This window comes from Orcinus orca, chromosome 8, assembly GCF_937001465.1.
Source record: "Orcinus orca chromosome 8, mOrcOrc1.1, whole genome shotgun sequence".
Taxonomy (NCBI): Eukaryota; Metazoa; Chordata; class Mammalia; order Artiodactyla; family Delphinidae; genus Orcinus; species Orcinus orca.
The window spans coordinates 105,543,716-105,568,358 of record NC_064566.1 but is presented as its reverse complement, the minus strand read 5'-3'; the positions used below and the strand labels follow the sequence as shown (position 1 = coordinate 105,568,358).

General features: G+C 43.8%; 2 long non-coding RNA genes across 2 annotated transcripts in view; one reads left to right on the top strand and one right to left on the bottom strand.

Annotated features, from left to right (window-relative positions):
* LOC117196857 (uncharacterized) overlaps window positions 1-24,643 on the bottom strand; it is a 35,030-nt gene that overhangs the window by 7,462 nt on the left and 2,925 nt on the right. Inside the window, exon 2 of the long non-coding RNA XR_004477271.2 lies at window positions 2,406-2,503. This is a non-coding gene — a long non-coding RNA (uncharacterized LOC117196857). The remainder of the gene's footprint in view (window positions 1-2,405; window positions 2,504-24,643) is intronic.
* Window positions 8,068-18,950, top strand: LOC125965291 (uncharacterized). Its single transcript, XR_007479026.1, has 3 exons — window positions 8,068-8,724; window positions 9,899-9,968; window positions 18,048-18,950. It is a non-coding gene; the product is annotated as an uncharacterized LOC125965291 (long non-coding RNA).

Here is a 24,643-nt window from a genome sequence, read left to right as displayed (position 1 = left end):
TTGCCCACTCTCACCACTATTATTCAACATAGTTTTGGAAGTTTTAGCCACAGCAATTAGAGAAGAAAAAGAAACAAAAGGAATCCAAATAGGAAAAGAAGAAGTAAAGCTGTCACTGTTTGCAGATGACATGATACTATACATAGAGAATCCTAAAGATGTTCCCAGAAAACTACTAGAGCTAATCAATGAATTTGGTAAAGTAGCAGGATACAAAATTAATGCACAGAAATCTCTTGCATTCCTACACACTAATGATGAAAAATCTGAAAGAGAAATTAAGAAAACACTCCCATTTACCACTGCAACAAAAAGAATAAAATACCTGTGAATAAACCTACCTAGGGAGACAAAAGACCTGTATGCAGAAAACTATAAGACACTGATGAAAGAAATTAAAGATGATACAAACAGATGGAAAGATATACCACGTTCTTGGACTGGAAGAATCAACATTGTGAAAATGACTATACTACCCAAAGCAATCTACAGATTCAATACAATCCCTATCAAACTACCAATGGCATTTTTCACAGAAGTAGAACAAAAAATTTCACAATTTGTATGGAAACACAAAAGACCCCGAATAGCCAAAGCAATCTTGAGAAAGAAAAACAGGGCTGGAGGAATCAGGCTACTGGACTTCAGACTACACTACAAAGCTACAGTCATCAAGACAGTATGGTACTGGCACAAAAACAGAAATATAGATCAATGGAACAGGATAGAAAGCCCAGAGATAAACCCACACACATATGGTCACCTTATTTTTGATAAAAGAGGCAAGAATATACAATGGAGAAAAGACAGTCTCTTCAATAAGTGGTGCTGGGAAAACTGGACAGCTACATGTAAAAGAATGAAATTAGAACACTCCCTAACACCATATGCAAAAATAAACTCAAAATAGATTAAAGACCTAAATGTAAGGCCAGACACTATCAAACTCTTGGAGGAAAACATAGGCAGAGCACTCTATGACATAAGTCATAGTAAGATCCTTTCTGACCCACCTCCTAGAGAAATGGAAATAAAAACAAAAATAAACAAGTGGGACCTAATGAAACTTAAAAGCTTTTGCACAGCAAAGGAAACCATAAACAAGATGAAAAGACCACTCTCAGAATGGGAGAAAATATTTACAAATGAAGCAACTGACAAAGGATTAATCTCCAAAATATACAAGCAGCTCATGCAGCTCAATATCAAAAAAACAAACAACCAAATCCAAAAATGGGCAGAAAACCTAAATAGACATTTCTCCAAAGAAGATATACAGATTACCAACAAACACAAGAAAGAATGCTCAACATCACTAATCTTTAGAGAAATGCAAATCAAAACTACAATGAGATATCATCTCACACCAGTCAGAATGGCCATCATCAAAAAATCTAGAAACAATAAATGCTGGAGAGGGTGTGGAGAAAAGGGAACCCTCTTTCTCTGTTGGTGGGAATGTAAATTGATACAGCCACTATGGAGAACAGGATGGAGGTTCCTTAAGAAAGTAAAAATAGAACTACTGTATGACCCAGCAATCCCACTACTGGGCATATACCCTGAGAAAACCATAATTCAAAAAGAGTCATGTAGCACAATGTTCATTGCAGCTCTATTTACAATAGCCAGGACATGGAAGCAACCTAAGTGTCCATCATTGGATGAATGGATAAAGCAGATGTGGCACATATATACAATGGAATATTACTCAGCCATAAAAAGAAACGAAATTGAGTTATTTGTAGTGAGGTGGATGGACTAGAGTCTGTCATACAGAGTGAAGTAAGTCAGAAAGAGAAAAATAAATACCGTATGCTAATACATATATATATAGAATCTAAAAAGAAAAAATAAACGGTTATGAAGAACCTAGGGGCAGGACAGGAATAAAAGCGTAGATGTAGGGAATGAACTTGACACGGGGAAGGGGAAGGTTAAGCTGGGATGAAGTGAGAGAGCGGCATGGACATATGTACACTACCAAATGTAAAATAGATAGCTAGTGGGAAGCAGCCGCATAGCACAGGGAGATCAGCTCGGTGCTTTGTGACCACCTAGAGGGGTGGGATAGGGAGGGTGGGAGGGAGACACAAGAGAGAAGAGATAGGGGAACATATGTATATGTATAGCCGATTCACTTTGTTATAAAGCAGAAACTAACACACCATTGTAAAGCAATTATACTCCAATAAAGATGTTAAAAAAAAAAAAAAAGGGAGGGGCCGATGCATCCCCTGCTTGCATCCCTCCCCAGGGGCTGAGCACCGGGCCTGCTTGGGACCTGGGACTGTTCTGGCTGCAGAAGGTCCTGCACGGTGGGACCCCTCAGTCCCCTCTCCCAGGACGGCTGGTCACCCGCCCCTGCGTGAAATGCCTCTCCCATGCCTCACCTCTCACCTTACCTTTGGCAACGGTGTCAAACTACTTTTTAAAAATCTCCAGGAAGCTGCCTATGACCCTGGAGCAGACACGCTCTTTCCTCTGTGTCACCATGGCGAGTCTGCATAACACGACAACCTTGGTTAATGAGTTGTATGGTGATCCTTCCTTTACTGCTAAAATCTGTTTCTCTCTGATAGAGTTTAAACTACTCAAATGCAGGACTCATATCTCTTTTTTTAAAATTAATTTACCTTTTTTTAAAATTTTATTTTATGTATTTTTTTATACAGCAGGTTCTTATTAGTTATCTATTTTATACATATTAGTGTATACATATCAATACCAATCCCCCAATTCATCCCACCACCGCCGCCGGCCCCCACTTTCCCCCTTGGTGCAGGACTCTTATCTTACTTACATTTGAATACCTGGTATCCAAGTAAACAAATGTTTGACTTGAGAAAACCGTATTTTATTCACCATTTAAACATCATAAATTCCTTGAAATATCCCCACGTGTACCAAAATACATGGAAGTGATAGAAAATTCGGAAGGTCTGCATCGCAAACGGACAAAACAGGGGCCCCCTGCAGTTTTTCACTCTCTGCTGACAAGGTACCTGAAGTTTTCACCATCAAAAATCTATTCCCTTGGATTAAGACGGCATTCTCCTCCTGCCTGGGGCCCGCCCAGACTATCATGTAACGTCTTATTTTGTCCTGCTTCCAAATGACTGGCCTGAGAACTCCTAGCCTCACCCCAGCACTGAGGTCTGGCTGAAATAACCCAGAGAGCCTGGCGACACAGGCATGGCTATGCTTCTCAGTGATAAATATCTCAGTTATAAGAATGAAAATGTTCTCTAAGGCATTCTCCTCTTAAGTGGTGGATTGGTCCCAAAGGAACTCGAGTAGAGGGTTCATTGCTATTGTTTGTGTTTGGGGTTGGGGAAGGCCAGGATCCCATCTCACAAAGACTAAGTCCTAGGAATTGTTGCTGTCCTGGGCAGAACGCAAATTACCAGCAACAGTGTCTATCACGGGCTCTGGGAGATCAACGGATCCCCTGAGCTTGGACGTAGGTGGTTCTGCGGGAAGTGCGTTCCTTTCTGAGGCTCAGTGGCGTGGAGAGCTGAGAGCCACGGTGGGCACCTTTACAGAGAGAGACAGCTAAGGGCCTGCAGAAAGATAAGTAATGGAAAGTTCTGGCAAACGATGTAGCCTCAGAGGGGAGGTTTAAATGGCCAGAGGGAAAGAAGGGTTCCTTTGTAGCTGGGGAGGGAAGGCATCAGAGTTCAAAGAGAAAGACCTTGAGAATAAATACCCAGAAGCTGACTTGAGAAACCACGGACATGTGGGGACGGCCCAGAGCAACACACGAATGTATTTATTGACTTAACCCCGACGTGAAATTGCATAATTGGAGACCTAGTTCGTTTTGAAAGCTCTGCCTTTTGGGTCTCTTTAGTTTATAATCCAAGAACATCTTGTGAAAAACTTTGAACCTGGATTTAAGTTGAGCATGAAACACAGCTGAGTGTGGGAAAGAACTGTACACAGATCTGAAAGAGAAATCATTTTAAATCATTGCATAAACCCCTAACCAGAACAGCATGTGAAAGGCCAGAACAGACTTTGTGCCCCGTGGGCCCTGCTCAGCACCAGGTAAACGAAGGCTCCGCGGGGAGCACTAACCCCGCTCCTTTGGTGTCATCAGTGAGGCTGATCCCCAGCCAGCGCCTGAAGGGATGTCGTGTTGTGTGTGATGTTTTCCGTAAAGAAAGGATGAGCTCTGGGGTCACACAGACCTGGGCATGTTTACTCCCCTGGGACTGGGGGTCAACCGTGGAAACTCCCAGAACCAGAGTCACCTGCAAGTGACACAGGGGTGACCTGTGGCTCACATACACTTCCTGCAGGCGCAGAGTGAAGGATGGGAGTCAGGTGTCCAGCAGGGAACGCGACTCACGGGAGGCACTACATCCATCCCTTCCCATCCTACAGGGACAGCAGTGGACCCAGAGACACTGGTCACCTGCGGACTTCTGGGGCCCCTCAGGCCGCGGCCTCTCACCCACGTGACCTCTCGGCCTCTCCGGGCTCCTCTGCCTCTGCCCTCGCCCCCGCCCATCAGCCAGCCCCTCGGCAGCCCCAGAGCTTTTTCCAGATCGCAAACCTCGTTTCAAAGCCCTGTTGGGAACCCTTCAACGGCTTCCCGGGCCTACACCCTCCTCAGGATGGATGAAACTTTCACGAACTGGTCCCATTCCCTCGACGTTCTCTCTCATAAACGTGCTGCCTTCATTCACCCCCTGTCCCCAGACCACACATACCCACCCTTCCTGCCCTCCAGCAGACGCAGGACATGCTTTCCCCAAAGGACACACCTGTGCACAGTTTGTCCCTTCTGCCTGGATGGCTCCCCAGATCTGACTCCCACGAGCCCCTACTTTATTTGGAAAACTCCTCCCCAGTCTTCAGGGTTCAGCTTAGATGTCACTTCCAGCTTGCTCTCACCCTCTTATATTCTCTCCATTGTATAGTGTCCATACACCTGTCCTAACTTACTGTCTCTACTAAAAATACCTGCTTACTTGTCCTTCTGCAGACAGAGCTCCGAGCCTCAGAGCTGCATCTGTCTTGTTCACCAAGATCTCCCCGGCCCAGAGAACAGCCCAGAATAGGTAGGTGCTCAGTGAATCTGTTTTTTAAGCTTCTTGTTTGAAATAATGATAGACTTAAAGAAAAGTTGCAAAAATAACGCAAAGTTCCTATACATCTTTCACACAGCCTCCCCTTATGTTAAAATCTTATAAAATAATAGTAAAATGATTGAAAGGAAGATATTATCATTGATCCAATACTCTTAACTAATGTACAGACCTTATTTGAACTTCACCCATTTTTCCACTATAATAATGTGATTTATAATATGAAATACATACTTGGTCTTGGTCCCCATTCCTAGCTCAGGGCTCCTAAAGCCCTTGGAATTTTCTGCTATGAAAGTAATCAAGGTGTCTTTTGTTATGGTAATGAGGTGACTTTGGAAAGCCCCAGGTCACCTTAGATGGGGGCTTGTTGCCAGGGGAACCAACCTTGGTGATTAGATGTTTGTCACTTTCAGACCACCCCCACCCCTAACTCCAGGGAAGGGGAGAGGGGCTGGAGATTGAATTTCATCACCAATGGCCAGTGGTCTAATCCACCACGCCTCTGTAATGAAGCCCCCAGAAAAGCCCAAAAGGACAGGGTTAGGAGAGATCTGGGGAGAGAGGACACCCAGAGGGCTGCTCCCTCTCTCCCCGCATCTTGCCCGACTCCTCTCTTCCGTCCTTCTATGATAACCTAGCAAACAGAAGTGAATGTTTCTCTGAGTTCTACGAGCCACGTAGGCAAATTAATGGAACTGAAGGAGGGTTCCATCCGGCTTGCGACTGGGGGCTGGGGCCTTGTAGGGCTGAGCCCTTACCCTGTGGGATATGGTGCTGTCTCCAGGCAGACAGGGTCAGAACTGAATTAATTGCTTGGTGGTGTGAAAAAAACATACACATCGATTCAGTGTCAGAATCAGACCCAGTGATGTCCTTTTTCTGGCCCAGCACCCCATCCAGTGCCCACGTCACATTTAGCTGTAACGCCTCCTTAGTCCCCGAGAACCCGTGAGACGGCTCCTCAATCTGTCTTTGACAACTTTGAAGAGTTCAAGTTAGTGATTTTATAGAATGTTCCTCGGTCTGGGTCTGCCCTGCCCGGTGTGATCTCCAGGTAAGATGGAGGTTGTGCGTTCTGAGCAAGAGCACAGCAGTGAGGCTGTGTCCTCCTCAGTGCAGCCCCTCAGGCCTGCACGACGTTCACCTGACTTATCACTGTGATGGGAACTGTGACCACTTGATGGAGTGGTGTCTGCCGGGTTTCTCCACTGTTACTGTTCTCCCCTTTTCATTAGTAAATATTGCATGAGGAGGTACTTTAAGATCAGTATGAAGGTTTTTTTTTTTCAGTACGCGGGCCTCTCCCGTCGCGGAGCACAGGCTCCGGACGCGCAGGCTCAGCGGCCATGGCTCACGGGCCCAGCCGCTCCGCGGCATGTGGGATCCTCCCGGACCGGGGCACGAACCCATGTCCCCTGCATCGGCAGGCGGACTCTCAACCACTGCGCCACCAGGGAAGCCCACAATAAGAAGTTTTGAATAAATTGATGAATTTGGAACGAAGGGCTGAATCTGAACGAAAAACAATTAAAAGATTTGTAAATATAAGTTCTGCACCTGCATTACTCAGAAAACGCAGCATAGAAGATAAAAAGGCTACACTCAGGGAAGCGCAGAGTCGTTGTCCTCATCAGCTGCCTTAACGGAACACCACAGGCTGGGCAGCCTCAACAATAGACATCGATTTCTCACACTTCTAGAGGGTGGAGATCCAAGATTGAGGCGGCTGAATTGGTTCCTGGTGAGAGCTCTCTTCCTAGTCTGCAGATGGTCACCTTCTAGCTGTGTCCTCACATGGCAGAGACAGAGAAGTTTCTCTGGTCTCTTCTTATAAGGACACTAATCCTGTTGGATCAGGTCCCAACAATTATGACCTCATTTGACCCTAATTACTTCTATAAAAAACCTACCTCCATAAGGCACATTGGAGCTTGGGGCTTCAACTTGTGAATTTGGGGGACACCCTCAATCCATAGCAGCCCAGGGCTTCCCAGGGCATTACTTGTGCAACAGGATGTCAAAGTGGGACATCTCTTATGGTCTCAGTTTCTGTTGAAGCCCCACACTTTGTCCAATGGGTGTCTGCACCCCAAATTTAAAGCAAGGTGTGAGGCCAAGATTTTTTCCTGCTTACGTTAGCCTGTCACCCACCTCCAGATGATGGGAAAGATTAAGAATCCATTAGGAGGGAGCAATAAAGGTGACGTTTCTCTGAAAAAAAAAAGCTTTGTGCCCAAGTGCCCTCCTAACTCTCCGCTGCTCAGGTCAACTGAGATGAGCTTTAAAGAAGCTCCCAGTGGCTTTGACACACGTCCCTTGGATTAGGGAAGAGCGTGAAAGAAAGTCTGAAGGAAAAAGGCCGTCTCTGGCTTGGGGGTGTGAGGGCTGTGTTGGCCGAATGAAGAGGAAGCTGCATGGACCTCAGCAGCGATACCAGAGGCGGGACACAAAGACCTGCTTCCCAAGGTCCAACTACGAGCCCCAGGGGAGAGACCAGCCATGAAGCAGCTTGAAAACCTTTCTATCCAAGGGGGCCACCGAAGCTGGGGTGCAGGGTGGGTGACCTCAGCAGAAGAGGACTGAGGTGAGCTACCAGCCACAGGCTAGGAGGATGTTGTGAGCAGCCAGCAAAGGCAGGCGACACCCACACCAGAAAACAGCAGTTGAACATGCCAAGTGGGAGGGGCTCAAAGAATCTATAAAAGCCCCATGAGAGGAAGAGGCAGCCTTGGGTCCTCAGCATAGAGGGCGCTGCTGCCCCATCACACCTGTACCCATCACGTAAGGAAGGCCCTTCTGCCACCACCTTGCGCCCCCCAAAAGCTGATGCAACAAGAATCGTGGGAAGGACAGAAAGACCAGTGAGGGGGACGGGTCTCTGCAGGCTTCCCAGCCCCCAGGCCTGGCAGGGGAGGCAAGGGCAGCGATCAGAGGAGAGTTTGGAGTTTGATAAAAGCCAGCACTGGACTTTTTGATACCTGAAAATGACCTGAATATTCTACAGGATCTGCAGGAGGGAAGAAGGAATTGAGAAAGAATTTAACACAAAGTGGAGGAAAAATGTTCCCTCTGTTTTCACTCTGCCACGTCCAGTCATTCAGAATCGAAACAAGACAGTTACGTACAGGTGTGCTCACCTGTCCATCCATGCGGGGCTCAATGCTCTGTGGGCACCACCTTGAAATTCTTAACAATTTTTAACAGAGGGGCCCGACTCTTCATTTTGCATTTAGCCCCGCAAATCATATAGGCAGTCTTGTTTATATATACAGGAGGGACTTAGCCGTGTTCTACGTAACTCCAAGGGGTACAGCAGGTCTGATCAGTGGAAGGTAGAAAGAAACAGCTTTTAGCCCAATATTAAGAAATGTTTTCAAAACTCATGGCTGCCCAAATTGGAATTGGCTATGTAAATAGGTAGAGCTTCGGAACGCCAGAATCCTTACAGCAGAGGAGGGTCAGCTACTTGGCAGGACTATTAGAGACACAATTCAAGCTTTGGACTCTGTGGCCTCCCAAGTCCCTTCCAACCTTGGGATTATCTAATTCTTTGATTATTGAACCTCCTCGGAGATGTCTACTTTACCAACTTCACCAGGAAATGAACTCACTAGTGCTGAGACAGGTAAGGATATTTCCAGGTCCAGCCTGTAACCCCTCCAGGGCTGGGAGTTTCACTGACTCCCTGGGTTTATGTCCAAATCATGAGCTGTTGTTTTCCTCTATGAGGACGTTACTGCCATTACTCACTGTATTTTTTTTTTGTTTAACTCACTGTATTTTTTATCGTCGTAAGTTGGATCTTGTTATGGCTGGCATGCTGTGACTTCTAGCTTCTAAGAAAAAGGCCTAAGAAGTCTCAGAAACTGTCTTGGGCTTAAAGCCACTTTCGTTAATCATCATTTTGACAACAAGGCATAAACTGACCTAACAAATATTGATTAAATGTAACATTAGAAATCTATGCATGTGCTTTGGTTATTGCTGTCATCCTCATGATTATTATTCTTGGGGAAATGGTTCTCAGAGAAGGAGAGAAAGTCCAGTGCTTTCTGAGATCTTCCACGGATAACCTCTCAGACTCCACCTTCATGGTGCTGGTCTCTGGGGTCACAACTTGAAGGATCGAAGCTCCAGTGCAGAGACCCACCATCGAGGACAATCCTGGGGCCAGGAACCAACAGGAAGCCGTGTACTCGGTCGTGCCCAGTCAACCCATATTGGAAAACCTTGAGCTTCTTTCATACCACATTTTGGCCTTGACCTTTCTAGCGTTTAGCCTCCCAACAATGGAGTCTGTGTCTCCACACCCTCCGTGCAGGCCCCCTAATTACAGCCATCCGTTAAGCTGTCAAGAAGAAATCCTCAGCTCAATCACGTCTTTATCAGACTCCGGCTGCCAATGGGGTCAAGATAGGCGTCAAGTCTGACCCGCCCAGAGCCCCTGTCCTGTGCTGGTCCCCCTGCTAACTGGGGCCTTTGTGACTGGGCCGCCGGACAGCCACCTGGGTGCCCCAGTTCAGTCCCCTCCGATGCACTGCAGACAGGGTGGACCCAAGAGAAACAATGGGACTGACTCAGGGAGGGCCTCTGCTCTTAGACTTTATCTTTGGGGGATTTTGCACACAGCAGTTATATGGGGTTGTCAGAGCCCTAAATTGGAAATGGGGACTCTACTGAATGTGGTGTCAGGGAAAAGCAATTCCTCAGTTTGGACCTGCTCTCGGAGACGGCACAGTCATAGATGTCATCACTGCCAAGGAACTTAGTGACCATCCACCTCATCCTTTATTTTACAGATCAGTGCAAGTGTGGTCAAGGGACTCGGGTTTGACGTTCACTGCTAAGCCTGGTTTTCCTGAGTTTCAGGTGAGTAATATTTCAAGTGAGCCCCATACAATGAGAGAAACAAATCCAGGGTTGTTCCTATGCGGCTGCATGTTATTTGCTGTTTATTTCATGCAAGTATGTTTTTTCTCTCACACGAGATCATAGAGTTTCTCCAGGACAGTTATTTCCTCTCTATTCTCCACAGAAAAGTTCTAGCAAAGGAAGTGCTCACAAGTATTTGCTGAGACTCAGTTCATGATCGTTTCTCGTTTTTCTGTTTGAGTGTGTTTCTGTGAGTCTGTGTCTCCAAGATAGGTGATAAACACCACGTGCAAGTTAAAATAGAAGCCCCACATTTGATTGCTCATCCAGCCACCCCATTTAAAAGATGAGAACACTGAGCTCCAGAGAAGGGAAGTTACTTGCACAAGATCACTCACTAGTAGATGATTTAAACGCAGGTCGACGCGGTTCATGCAGTGTTTTTCCCACAACTCCAAGTTAGCTGCTTGTGATCACATAGTAATAGATACAAGTTGAAGGGCACAAAGGAAACAAGGCATCAGAACACATCCTTAACTGATAACATTATCATTGTTATTACTAATAATCCCTGAAATGTGCAGAGCAGTTAGTTTACAAAGATAAATTTACAGTTTCTTGTACATCCTTCAATAAACAAAAACAGAAAACAAGTCAATGCCCCATCTCTGCATTTTCACCTACACAAGAGGAATTCACCACACATGTTGCTCTGCACTTCACTTTTTTCACTTGATAGCATTACTGAGGGATATTTCTACACCAACCATGCAGGTCTGCTTCACGCTTCTTAAAAGGCACTTAGGGTTGGATCTACCACAGCTTACTTAACCAGCCCCCTACTGATGGACAGTTCAGTTGTTTCCAGATTTATGCTAAGAGGTGTCTTTTCTTAACAATCTCTCCTGGAGAGTTTTAAGTAACTAGCTTGACCTCAGAGCAGCATTTTGGGATCACCAGTAGGTTTGTATACTTATTTTAACAGATGACGAAATTGAAGTCTAGAGATGTTTGGGAGCTTCAACTCTTAGGGGCAAACCCCTAATAAGTAAGACCTGGTGTTCCTGCATCCTCTTCCACTAGTTATTCCAACGTGCTGGGGCCACTTAAGGGCACTGGGCGTGCTTGCCTTGGCTACTTGTAGAGGCCGTCAATAGCCACCACCAACCTCATCTCCACGGAACATCGAAAATCTGGCCCAACAGAGTCTTTGTTAAAAGAACCGATTCATACAAAGATTCTCATCATGGTTTAAATTTTACTATTTTACCCAAAGATCACTGAGTTAAACTTCCCATTTCAGTAGATGAACCCAATTGCTTTGAACAAAGACGTAATTCAGTGAAACCTTAATACTCTCATAAAATCAAGTATTCTCTGGTTCCCCAATGAACTCCAAAACATATTGATTTCTTCTGCACATGATGTGAGACGGGTTGTTTTCCCTAAACTAACCCCATTATGCCTTTTAAAATATATTATTATTTAAATGTTCAAATTTCTCTTATCCTGCAAATCTACAAAAGAGCAATCATAGAGTTCCTGGGAAAGAAAGAGCTGGTAGAGGGACTTTATCATATGGGGAATTTTAGGACATTCATTCAAGAATTAGAAACAAAAAGCAGATTGGGGTTGTACATGTGTAGCTCGTGAATGGTCCTGGGCAGTGGCTCCTTCTGCCAATTGCCAGATGAGGTGTTTATCACAGATTGAGGAAAAGGGGGCGTTTAAGATTAGGACTTTCTAAGGGTGAGAATCTGAAAACTACACTGACTTTTCAGACAGACTCCTTTTTGCTTGTTCGTTGTAAAGAAACAGCATTTCTTTATGAAACAGCAAAAACCAAAGTTTCTAGTTGGGTTTCAACAATGAAAATAAAAATAGCTATCATGAATTAAGCCCGTGCTCTGCAGGCACTGTTCTCAGTGATCACGATTACAATCTAAGAGACAAAGAGAAACACTCGGGAACTTCTGGACACCAGTTTCTTAACGACTTCCCAGCAATCACCATGTGCCCACAGAGTGTGTCCCCGTGCAGTCCTAGGATTACGTAGGGTAGTTTGAAAAGAGATGAGCAAAACTTCAGGGCACCGATGGTTGTCCATCATTCCTTCTGGATGATCAACGGGAAACAAGAAGGTCATCTAACACAGCACCTTGGGCCGGAAGACGGGCGTTCGCCTCAGAAGGGATCCTGGCTCCCAGGCTGAGGCTGGCCAGTTTCTTGATCTTAACCCTAACCCTGCCCTGTGGTCTCCCCTGGCCTGGGTCTCTTCTTTAGAGACACCCCGCTCCCTGGGAAAGCCCCTTCTGTTTCTCCCCCTCTTTCAGCTGATCTTCCTAGAGCAGTTTTTTTTGTTTGTTTTTTTGCGGTACGTGGGCCTCTCACTGCTGTGGCCTCTCCCGTTGCAGAGCACAGGCTCCGGACATGCAGGCTCAGCAGCCATGGCTCATGGGCCCAGCCGCTCCGCGGCATGTGGGATCTTCCCGGACCGGGGCACGAACCCATGTCCCCTGCATCGGCAGGCGGACTCTCAACCACTGTGCCACCAGGGAAGCCCCCTAGAGCAGTTTTTATCTAATCTTTCAGGTATTGTTTTTGGTCCTTTTTAGGTTCTTTCCAATATGTTACTAAGTTTCCAACTTCAGTCACTCCTTTCTTCCAAGTGAGTTTTAAGATGATTTTCTCATCTACGAGTCTAAAAAGAGAATTTTAGAAGACCAGGAATTCCACTGTACTCTGTATTTGACTGTCAGATTTAAAGGAAAAAAAAATTACTGGGAACAAATACCATATCTGTTATTATGTGCAAATACTTCCATGATATACATGCCTTATGACTTTCTCCATATTACATCTATGGACTCAGAAACAGGAATTTCTCTCTTAATAAAATAACTTAAGACACGCTCAATGCCCATGGAAACAATTATCCCCTAAGTCAGTAGGATTTCTCTGCTTGCTTCTGTGCCTTTTCTTTTAAGCCAAAAATTCTATCTCTGTTTTTCCTCTTAGCATTTCTTCATCTCTGCCCCTTAGTATGTTTTGGAAACCTATGAAGTAAACATAATATTCTGTTGCTTTATGGGCTCATTCATCTAGTCTCTTCCAATCAAAGTTATCCTGGTAAATTAAGATCAAGAACAGCATGAACACTTCCCCAGATTTTCACGCTTCTAGAGCAGGGGTCAACAAATCTTTTCTGCAAAGGGTCAGATAGTAAATATTTTAGACTTTCCCAGCCATACAGTCTCTGTACAATTACTCAACTCTGCCCTGTAGGGTGAAACCTGCCCTAGGAAATATGTAAACAAATGGACATGGCTGTGTTCCAATAAAACTTTATTTACAAAAACTGGCCATAGGCCATAGTTTACTCATCCTTGTTCTAGGTGAGGAGGAAAAAAAGAGGAGGATATTGATGACCAACTACAAGGAACACCGAGCGTGCTCTCTGTGCACAATACTGTGCTAAGTATTCTACAAGAAATTCTCTCATTTAATCTTCGTAATTCCTTAGGGTACATACAGTTATTGTATCCATTTTATAATTGATGAAACTAAGCTTTAAAGAGGCTGAACAATTTTCCCACAGTCGAGAAACTAATAAATGGTGGAACCAAGGCAGGAAAAATGTGGGCTTCAGACTGGACACTTACAATTAGCCTCCTGTTTGCATTTCCTGAGACAGGAGATAGGTAGGCTCCAGGTTAGGCATTTATGACCAGCCTCCTGTTTGCTCTCCGAGATGGAAGCAATGACAGAGACAGGGTAAACAGCCAGGATTTGTCTCCTGTAGATGCCTTAAGATAACAGTCATGGCAGGGACAGAGAGGGGCTAAACCCTGTTTGAGTAAAGGATCAAGTGGTCATATATTTCCCATCCTTGGGGCAAGGGAGACATTGCACATGCGCAGAAAGACAGGTCAGGTGTGGAAAAAGAAACCAAAGGTAATTGGCCAAAGGTAAACAAAGACCCGGAAGAACTGCCCTATATAAATGACTTAACAGTCTCTTTACTGCGCTCCTCATTAGGGAGGACGCCCACACCCTTTCTCTCCGGTGTGCATCTCTGCCTTGCTTCTGTCTTAACTAAACAGTTTCTCTGTGTGCTCTCCCACTTGTTGTTGTGCTATGTCTTTAATAATAAACTTTGTACCTGTTTTATAGTTTCCGTCTCCGTGAGAAATGCATTTTTCACTAGGGGCAAAAGCCACGGGATCTGGTGGCGAGGATTCCTGGTTTTCATCCCGGCTACCCAGGTTGAATTCCTGGGCAGGGAACTAAGATCTCACTTCACGCCACCACTCATTGCTGTCTCTCCGAGATCAGAACCAGAAACTCAGATCTGACACCAAAGCTCATGCTTTCTATCACTACGCTGTGCCGTAAAACATACACCTTCACCGTCTGAAGCCTTTTGATCAACTTCTCTTAAAAACTATCTCTGAACACAATGGGTGGGAAAGCTTCAGTCGTTTTAATTTGCTTAATCCAAGTAGACTTTGGGCTATTGAGATATTTAGTTGAACAAACATTCATTACACCACTACTGTAAGCCTCAAATTACAATAGTGATTCGAGGAGGAAAGTAATAGAATATAGTTGTCTTACCCCAGACACACATAGGGTCTTTGGTGGAGAAACCCTTACCTCTCCTTTCTCCTCACAGAGTCCATCTTGGTTTGAGAAAGCAAACCCACAGCTGGCATTGCTTAAGGAAGGCAACCAAAATTTATTTGCAGTTGTCTGCAGCCACAGTGTGTTTGCGTTTTCAACCTCCTGTGATTAATGTTTTCATGTAGATGATTTTTGTTCCTTTTATTATCGTGAAATAAGCAGTTTCTAGGGAATTTGAAGTGAACTTACAAAAAAAATCTTCTCCCAAGATTTAAAGCCCCATGTCTTGACAACCTTTCCCAGAACATCTTAGCCTAGATATTTACCGCTAAATGTCCAACTCCAGCAACCATCCCAGACTCTCTGACCCAGTGTCCCCAGCTGTCTCAAGAACAGAGCCTCTCCTCCTAACCCTCTCCTTTCACACAGCCACAGTTGTGCAACCGCAGGGTGTTTTGTGTTCTAGTCGTGGATTACTTAGTACAGAATCACATAAGTAAGAGTGAAAGCCCCTCCTCTCATAGAGCTGATGATTCCTGATGGTTCATACCTCTGGCAGGTCTAGAAGAGGTTCTCTCTGCTGTCATTCACAGAATTTCTTCTCTCTTTACCCCCTCTCCTTACTCCAAATGAAACGCCTTTTTAATTTCCTTCCCCTCCAAATACATCTGTCGAATTGTTATTATGCCTCATGTGCGCTAAATCCAAACGCAAAGCAGCCTGTGGTGGTGGGATTTGGTGTTGCTTCTCCCTAAAGGTCAAACCTCACACGGCTCTTCAGCGTGAACCGTCTCCAGCTCCCAGCAGCTCCCCAGCGTTTATGTTATGTTAGTGATGTTCTCTAGCTGCAGAGGCCAGAGAGCCCACTGTTCAGCCGAAAGAAATCCTAAGGGAGAAGAGAATGAATGCCTGCAGATCACACGCAGGGCTGTTGGGCACCTCCTTTGTGCTGCATTTCCCATATAGAAGCCAATAGAGACCAGTGCAGGGTCACTAGTCAGACCCATAGCTGTTGGGGAACCCCTGATCCCCTGCTTCCTCAACACCCAGAAAGTCACCTTGGAAAGTCTAAGAATACACTAAGGATTTTCCTCTGGGATTGAGATGTATATCTCTGATTACCAGCCACTAGGAAACTACGAAAACAAAGGGAAAACTTGTATATCACCAGTGGCTTGGAAAAGCATAGGGTTCGCTTCTCTATATTATGGTACTGACACCTTTTTTAATGGGTGAAATTTGACAAGGATAAAGGAGAGAAGGGAAAGAGCAAGGAGCTAGAGGAGAAGTGAGATGCTGCATTTGCTCTGTTGAGTTCTGCTTGACAGAACAACAAACATACATACTTATGAGGCTGTAGCATGACTGCCATGTTGCAGACACCTTTGACCCTGCCCAACCCCCACCAGCATCCTCAGTTTTCACGGAGTACCACCTGAGCCAAGTCACAGACACCCTTGACCAATGGCAGAGTCCACTGCTGCCTTACGGGCTGGGTAATACCTCAGAAATAGACGGGAGCCCAGGAAATGCAGGATACGTAGCTCAGAGGAAAGATTTAGTGTCCCCAAGAACAACGTTTTACAATTAATAAGTACTCTGGCTCCCCAGCCTTCCTGTGGGCAATTCCTGGGCTTGAATGGCTCTGTCTACTTCTTGGGAAGTCCAACAGAATTGAGCCCCCAGTGTCCACAGAACTTTCTCATATTGGCTTTTTCTTCTGTTTATCACCCTCTCCCATCCTCATTTCTGCAACGTGGAATCACCTCCCAAATAAACTATTTACGTGGATGCCCCTGTGTCCAACTTTGCTTTCAGGGAAACTGAGTCTTTCCAGAGCTGCTTGTCTAAAATGAGACACACATTGGATCAACCATGGAAGAATCACCACCTGGTCCAGTTATACCAGGATAGAGTTGTTTGATATTTGGGAATAGTGGTTGGGATGGGAAGAGCTAGCCTTCCCAAGGCCTCTGTTTCTCATAGCTTGTTGCTCCTAAGTAGCAGAGATACTACCCATGGGAGAAACTCATCTGGTATCACACATGTGACCCTCATCTGCCTTCCTTTTGGTCTGTCAGGGATATGCGTCAGCCAGGGGGTGAAAAGGAGTCATAAAAATAATAATGGAGAGAAAAACCAGCAAAATAAATGGCAGACTAGGAAACTCCCTTATTTCCTCATGGAGACATCAAAAAAAAAAAACAACCAAAAATTGGATAAAATAACCTTATATGAGTTATGGAAAAACAATCCAAGGTCTACAGCAACCAAGAGAAAAACAAATACTGTATGCTAACACATATATATGGAATCTAAAAAAAAAAAAAAAAAATCGGTCTGAAGAACCTAGGGGCAGGACGACGGGAATAAAGACACAGATGTAGAGAATGGACTTGAGGACATGGGAAGGGGGAAGGGTAAGCTGGGACGAAGTGAGAGAGTGGCACGGACTTATAAATACAACCAAATGTAAAACAGATAGCTAGTGGGAAGCAGCCGCATAGCACAGGGAGATCAGCTCGGTGCTTTGTGACCACCTAGAGGGGTGGGATAGGGAGGGCGGGAGGGAGATGCAAGAGGGAGGGGATATGGGGATATATGTATACGTATAGCTGATTCACTTTGTTATAAAGCAGAAACTAACACACCATTGTAAAGCAATTATACTCCAATAAAGATGTTAAAAAAAAAAAAAGAAAATGCCACATTCAAAGAAATTGCCGCCCTCAAAACAGTAGGAAATTCTGTGGTACTTTTGCTTGTCCTTTCCCTGCCCTCTCCCTGGTGTGGCCTGGTTTGGAGGACACAGCTGTTCCCAGTCCCCTCCCTTGAACAGGAGGGAGCAGAGCAGATTTGCAATGTTATAACCTATCTGGAGGCTGCTTGGAGGACTGGTCTCTGTTTCACCTAATTCAGATCTGAGGCAGAGTGAAGCACCTGGCACTGCTCAGGAAAGCTGCAGGGAAACTACAGACCTGCAGGTGTCTGGGACAAAGGATTATGGGTGGAGACACACAGTAAACCATCTAAGGCCCCAAGGAGAAACTGAGGTGAGACTCTGTGCAGTTAAGACATTTATAAGCAACTGTGTATATGGGGTAATTGAAAAGCCACACACAGGCCCATGCAAGACACATGCTCAGAAAAGACCTGAGAAGGCCCTAAGCTTTCTCTGTGAGCTGATGCAGAGGCTCAGAACATGCCTGGCTAATTGCTTAAGGATTTCCCCAGCACAGAGCCAGTCTGCACTGGGAGAGGTAGCTGTTTTTTCAAATGCTCAGTTTTCAACAAAAGAAAATCACAAGCATACAATAAAACATGTAAGAAACGGTAAAACATGGCCCATTCAAAGGAAAAAAATTAAATGGCAGAGACCATCCCTGAAGCAATACAAACATTGGATACAAGACAAAGACTTCAAACAATTGTCTTTTTTTTTTTTTTAACTAGGTTGACCACTGAGAAAATTACTGGTTCTAGGAGTTACTGATTAACTTCCAAAGAGACATGTAAGTAAGTTATGTGTTTCTATGAGGAGTTTCTTTGATCCTTAAAGTACGGCAAGTAGAATTATTTTTGCACAATGCTCTATAGAGAAAATTAGTTATTGGCTTATTCATTTTTTCACCCATTTGCTCACTCCTGCCAGGTTCTGTAACAACTAGGTTACAGAAGAGAACGGAGCGGACAGGGTTTGTGCTCTTAAGCCCCTGGGAATACCTGTTCATTCTATTCCATTTGGCAGAAAAGTTTGAAAATCACTGTCACCTGACATGTGAATTCCTTCTAAAACAAGCCTGCTGGCTTCCAGTTATTCCTTAAAGGAAATGAATGGCTGTGGGAGAGAAATTCAGAGGCAATACCCCATCCTTGTCTGGAATAATTAAAGTGGAAGAAAATTCCTGTTGGTGAAAAGCCTGATGATTCTATAATTTTTGGAGAACTGTATTATCTTTCTTTCAATATTAAAGAAACTAACTGGATTAATTGTTAAAAGAATATGGGTAGCAGATGTCCTGTGATATCTGCAATGAATATGTACTTTGTTAAGATATTTTTATAATTTTTAAAATAATATATGTACTATATAGAAAGTATTGAAAATGCAAAAAGTATAAATAAAGTATATGTCCCAGTACTCAGAGACAACTGCTTTTAACACATATTCACATCCTTTATCTGATTCTCGGAACCAACTGTGTTTTGGAATTCAGAATTTCTCAGATTTTAGTAAGGAAATTCAATGTGTGTACCAAAGATTTGATTTGATTTGATATTGAGACATGATTGACATATAACAGTACATTAGTTTCAGGTGTACAACATAATGATTTGATATATGTATATATTGCAAAATCATCACCACAGTAACTCTAGTTAACATCCATCACCAGACAGAGTTATATTATTTTTCTTGTGAGAACTTTTAAGATCTTAACTTTCAAATATACTATACAGTATTATTAACTCTAGTCACCATGTTGTACATTACATCATCAGGACTTATTTATTTTATAACTAGAAGTACATTTGACCACCTTTACCCATTTCTCCATTGCCCCTGGCAACCATCAATCTGTTCTTTGTATCTGTGAGAAAATACTCATCTAAAATATTCTTAAAGAGCTAAAGGAAAGCATGGGCAAAGAACTGAAAGGAATCAGGAAACAATATATGAACAAAATGAGAATATAGAAATTACATAAAGGAACCAAACAGAAATTCTGAAACTGAAAAGTACAATAAGGTTTTTCCCACTCTCTGAAAGTACAGCATTTCTGTGAAACTTTTTGTAAGCCAAAATGGCATAAAGTAAATAAGAAATTACCTTAGGATACATGCAGCTAATGGATGCACAAAATAAATCAGGATAAAGCATAGATGCTCACAGACAGAGTTCAAAACTATGGTGACTTGATGCTGAGATACTGAGTCTAGTTCCTGAGGAAGTACTGTCTCTAAAATGGCTCACTGCAAAACAAATGCTGAATGCTATTTTCATTTTTTTCTTCTGATTTCTTTTGGTTAGTAAAAACAATTACTAATATAGGTCTTTTGTAAAACTGAAGTGGCATAAAGCAAACTTTCAAAAAGTGTGGGATATCTGTAACTAAACTGAAAAATTCACTAGAGGGGCTCAGCAAGAGACTTGAACAGGAAGAAGAAAAAAATCAATGAACCCAAAGACAGGACATTTGCAATTATTAAGTTTGAGGAGCAGAAAGAAAAAAGAATAAAGAAAAATGAACAGAGCCTACGAAACTTACAAAACCTCATCAGGCAGACCAATATATGCATTATGGAAGTCCCAGAAGGAGAAGAGAAAAAGGATCAGAGAGCTTATTTGATGAAATAATGGCTGAAAACTTCTCAAATTTAAGGAAAGGCATGAATCTACGAATTCAAAAAACTCAATGAATTCCAAGCAGGATAAAACCAAAAAGACCCACACTGAGACACGTTATAATTAATCTGTTGAAAGACAAAGATAAAAATCTTGAAGCAGCAAGAGGAAAGTTACTCATCATGTACAAAGGATACCCTGTAAGATTATCGGCCAAATTTCTTATTGGAACACTCGGAGACCAGGAGACAATGGGATGATATATTTAAAGTGCTGAAGGAAAAAAATTGTCAGGTGAGAGTTCTATATTCAGCAACACTGTCCTTCAAAAATGAGGGAGAAGTTAAGATACTCCCAGATAAGCAAAAACAGGGAATTCATTACCACTGGTTGTGCCCTACAGGAAACGCTGCAGGGACTCCTTCAGGTTGAAATGCAAGGATGCTATAATGCTACTCACAGCCCTAGGAAGATACAGACCTCTGGTAAAGGTAAATGCAGGGACAAATATAAAAGTGAGTACTATTCTAATTTTGCTTTATAATTTCACTTTTTATTTTCAACAGAATTTAAAAGAGAAATGCATAAAAATAATTATAAATCTATGTTAATTGGTATACAAGATATAAAGATGTAATTTGTGGCATCAATAACATAAAGTTGGGGTCAAATGGAATTGTAAAGGAGTAGAGTTTTTGTATGTAATTGAAGTTAAGCTGGTATCAATTCAAAATAGATTGTTATAACTTTAGGATGGTTATATATAATCCCCATGATAACCACCAAGAAAACCCACATAGAATATACACAAAAGGAAATAGGAAGGAAATCAAAACATGTCACTACAAACAACAAACAAACAAAAAACAAAAAAACCCACAACTAAACACAAAGGAAGGCAGTAATAGAGGATATGAAGGAAAAAAGGCTATAAGACATACAGAAAACTAACAAAATGGCATAAGTCTTTCCTTATTACTACTTACTTTAAATGTAAATAGTTTAAAATTTGCAATCAAAAGACAAACACTGGCAGAATGGATAAAAAAGCATGATCTACCTTTATGCTGCCTATAAGAAACTTACTTTAGATCTAAGGACACATATAGATTGAAAGTGAAAGATGGAAAAAGCTATTCCATGCAAATAGTAACAAAAGGAGAGCTGAGGTGGCTATACAAAAACCAGACACAATATACTTTAAGTCTAAAGCTATTACAAAAGGTAAAGAAGGACATGATATATTGATAAAAGGGTCAATTCACCAAGAAGCTATAACAAGTATAAACATATACGCAACAGGAATCAGAGCTCCAAATATATGAAGCAAACACTGATAGAAACACTACTGTATAACAGTAGGAGACTACAATATCCCCTTTCAGTAACTGATAAAACAACCAGACAGAAGGTCCATAAGGAAATTGAAGACTTGAACAAACCTAGAAACCAGCTGCACCTAACAGACATATTCAGAACACTCCACCCAACAACAGCACAATACACATTTCTCTCAACTGCATATGGAAAATTGTCCAGGATAGACCATATGTTAGGCCACAAAACAAGTCTTAACAGATTTTCAAAAATTGAAAGCATACAAAGTGTCTTTTCCAACCACAATGGAATGAAACTAGAAATCAGTTGCAGAAGGGAAACTGGAAAATCCACAAATATGTGGAAATTAAACAACACTCTCTTCAACAACCAATGAGTCAAAGAAAAAAGCACAAGGGAAACTGTAAAATATCTTGAGACAAGTGAAAATGAAAACACAACATATCAGAACTTACGGGATGCAGTGAAAGAAGTGCTAAGAGGGAAATTTATAGCTGTAAATGATGTAGAAAGACCTCTAATGAATGACCTAACTTTATACTCTAAATATCTAGAAAAATAAAAAATGTTAGTGGCTGATAGTTTATGTTCCAAGGTCTCAAAGAGACCACACTTCCCCTGTGGTATGACCTACCCTAACTTCAGAAGTCCCTTCAGTGTTTCAACATCTATAGATCCAAACTTTCCCCAGCCCACACTTCCACATTTTGCAAGATATTTTCACCTGAGTGTTGCGTTCCACACATCCCAAAATGAACTCTTCACCTTCTCCACAGAACTTGCTCTGCCTCTGTGGCTCAGATCCCAAGTCTCCTCTGGTCCCTTTCTCTCCCTTGCCACACCCAGCCCACATTATGCTGAAGACCCTGTGGTCACTGTACCACTCCATCAGTCTCCTTCCTTATAAAGCCACGTACAGTTAACCAGATTCATCCTGAGTACAAAAAGAATGGGCAGCATTGTGTCCCCTTTTCTGTTTTTATCTCCTTAATTTCAAACTATTGTTGAGCACCTCCTATGGGTCAGACTCTGTCCTGGGCTTTGGAAAACCAAGATGAATATCACTTTCCTGCCCTCAAGGAGATGCCAGTTTCCAAATGGGGTAGTCAGGTTACATAAACAAAAAGCCAACAAGCGAGGAGACTGACAACAGAGAAGTGTGTAAGACGTGTGCAGGGACACGGAGGAGAAACTGACGATCAAGGCTGGTGAGCAGAGAAGGTCTTAGAACAGGTGATGTTTGAACTCAGTCCTGGAGGCTTAATTGGAGTTAAAGTGGACTAGAGGGGTGGCATATGAAGGAAAGGATAGAGCAATGCATGGGCTTGGCACTGTTTAAAGGAACTCTTGCTAATTCTGTATGACTCATGCTTTTGCAACAGCCTCAACACATTATTACCACGACAGCCCTGTGAGGCAGGGAGTATTAGCAGCCCCATTTTACAGATGAAGGATTTGAGGAGAAAAGACATGAAGCAATTTGCCTAGTGTTACACTGGTGCTCAGAGAAGCACTCACTAAGTTTCCAACCTAGGAGGAGGGGTGTGGAGAGCCACTGCCCATCTCATGCTCTGAGCAAACACAGAAATCTTTTGACCAACCAAAGAGCTCTGCTGAAACACTGCATTTCCTCTTGTGAACCAAAACTCAGACCTGAAGTTATATTTTTACCACCACTGCCCCTACCCCCATGCTTTAACAAGACATGGTATCTTGTTTCTAAGGGTAAAAGAAATGCTTATAAACAAGACTACAAAAGGCATCTTAAGACAACAAATCACTCATAAAAAAGGGAACATTCTGATGAGTTAAGTGTAAATGAATCAGAAACATATGGATTCAATCTACTTTAAAAGGCCCAGTGGAGTTCCAAGTGAAGGGTAAAACCCTTGGAGGAGATTATACTTGGGGATGTTTCCAAACCCAGGGCCATTACTTCTGGCCAGGCCCAGAGCTAGGCTGGTAGAGGGATCTCCGAGGAAACCAAGAGAAAGAGAGAAAGGTAGGAGGGTCACTTTATCCCAAATCCTCAAGCCCAGACTTGGAAATTTTCAGAGCAACATGCCTCCTAGAAACACCTTTCCTGAACATCTCATTCTGGCCCAGGGCTGGGACTCCGAGTCCAGCCAACAATTTCACTTTAGAAACTCAGCTTGTCCAACTCCAAAAGGGTGTAGAGGCTGGACCGAAACCCTTCATCTTTCCCAAAGATTCTCTCCCTTTGACGATGAACCGTGTCCAGACCATGGCTTTGGAAGAGGAAATAAGGGCCATGGTTCTCTTTGGCAGCATCAGATGAGAGATGAATATGCACAGAAATATTGAACACGTTCAACTAAACAGGAAACAACATAAGAAAAAGAAAGATTCAGACTCATCAGTCTGGTTGGGTTGCATCAGCCGTGAAAATAAACAAAGGCCTAAAGAGATCAGGCTGGTTTAATGGGAACCAGGCAATGAGCAGGTATGTGTCCCTGGGCGTAATCATCATTGGGGCTCCCTGTGCTCTCGTGCCTTTTCTGGGGTCCCACATGGGATGAAAGGTCAACCACCAGGGAGTGTGGTGGGCTCAGGGCCACCCAGTGTTTGCTCGGCCTCTGTTTCTTTACCCCCACAAGTGCCCTCTTCCTGATGAGAACCCAGGCCTTTCTTTCTTTCAGTGGATGAGAACAGGCCTTTCTCATCCACTGCTGATCGAATCAAGTTTTGCAGGGAGGACTAAGAAAAGCGAGCAAATGGAACAGTATTCTCCCCAGATGCCGCCTTAAATTGAAATCATCTGTTCTGGAAGCCCAGGCTCCTGGTCCCCAGGCCACACCCAGGCAGCTGGGAAGGTGAGCTGGGGAGCCGCCCTCGCAGACCGCTGACCCCTGGACTGGCTGCAGTGAGGGGCTGTGTTGAGCAGAAAGGCACCCCTGGGCTGGGAGCCGGGGAGCTGGGTCTCATGGGAATTTTCTGTGCCCCTGAAGTCCCCATTGTCACCCCCTCCCCAAGACAGGCCTTCCTCTCTCCTGTTGATGCCTGAGATGAGTCATCTTAGAGATTTATTTCTTTGGCTTAAGACTTTGACACTTAAGACAACCGAGGTGAGACCGAATGTGAACATCTTAACATCAGAGGGTGGAGGAGGGGAGGGAAGCTGTGGGAATGGGGTGGCAGGGCGGCGGGGTGGCAGTGGGGTAAAGGCGGGCAGGGATGGCGGGGTGGGGGTGGGGTGGCTGAGAGCCTTGGAGACACACTGCGCCCGCTTCCCTGGTCCCCCGCCCCAACCCCCAGGCCATTCTAAGACTGAAACAGAAAGGGCCCTGGAGCCCTGAGAGCCCCTGCTGCCCCTCTCCATGCTGCCCATCCCCAGTCGAGGCGG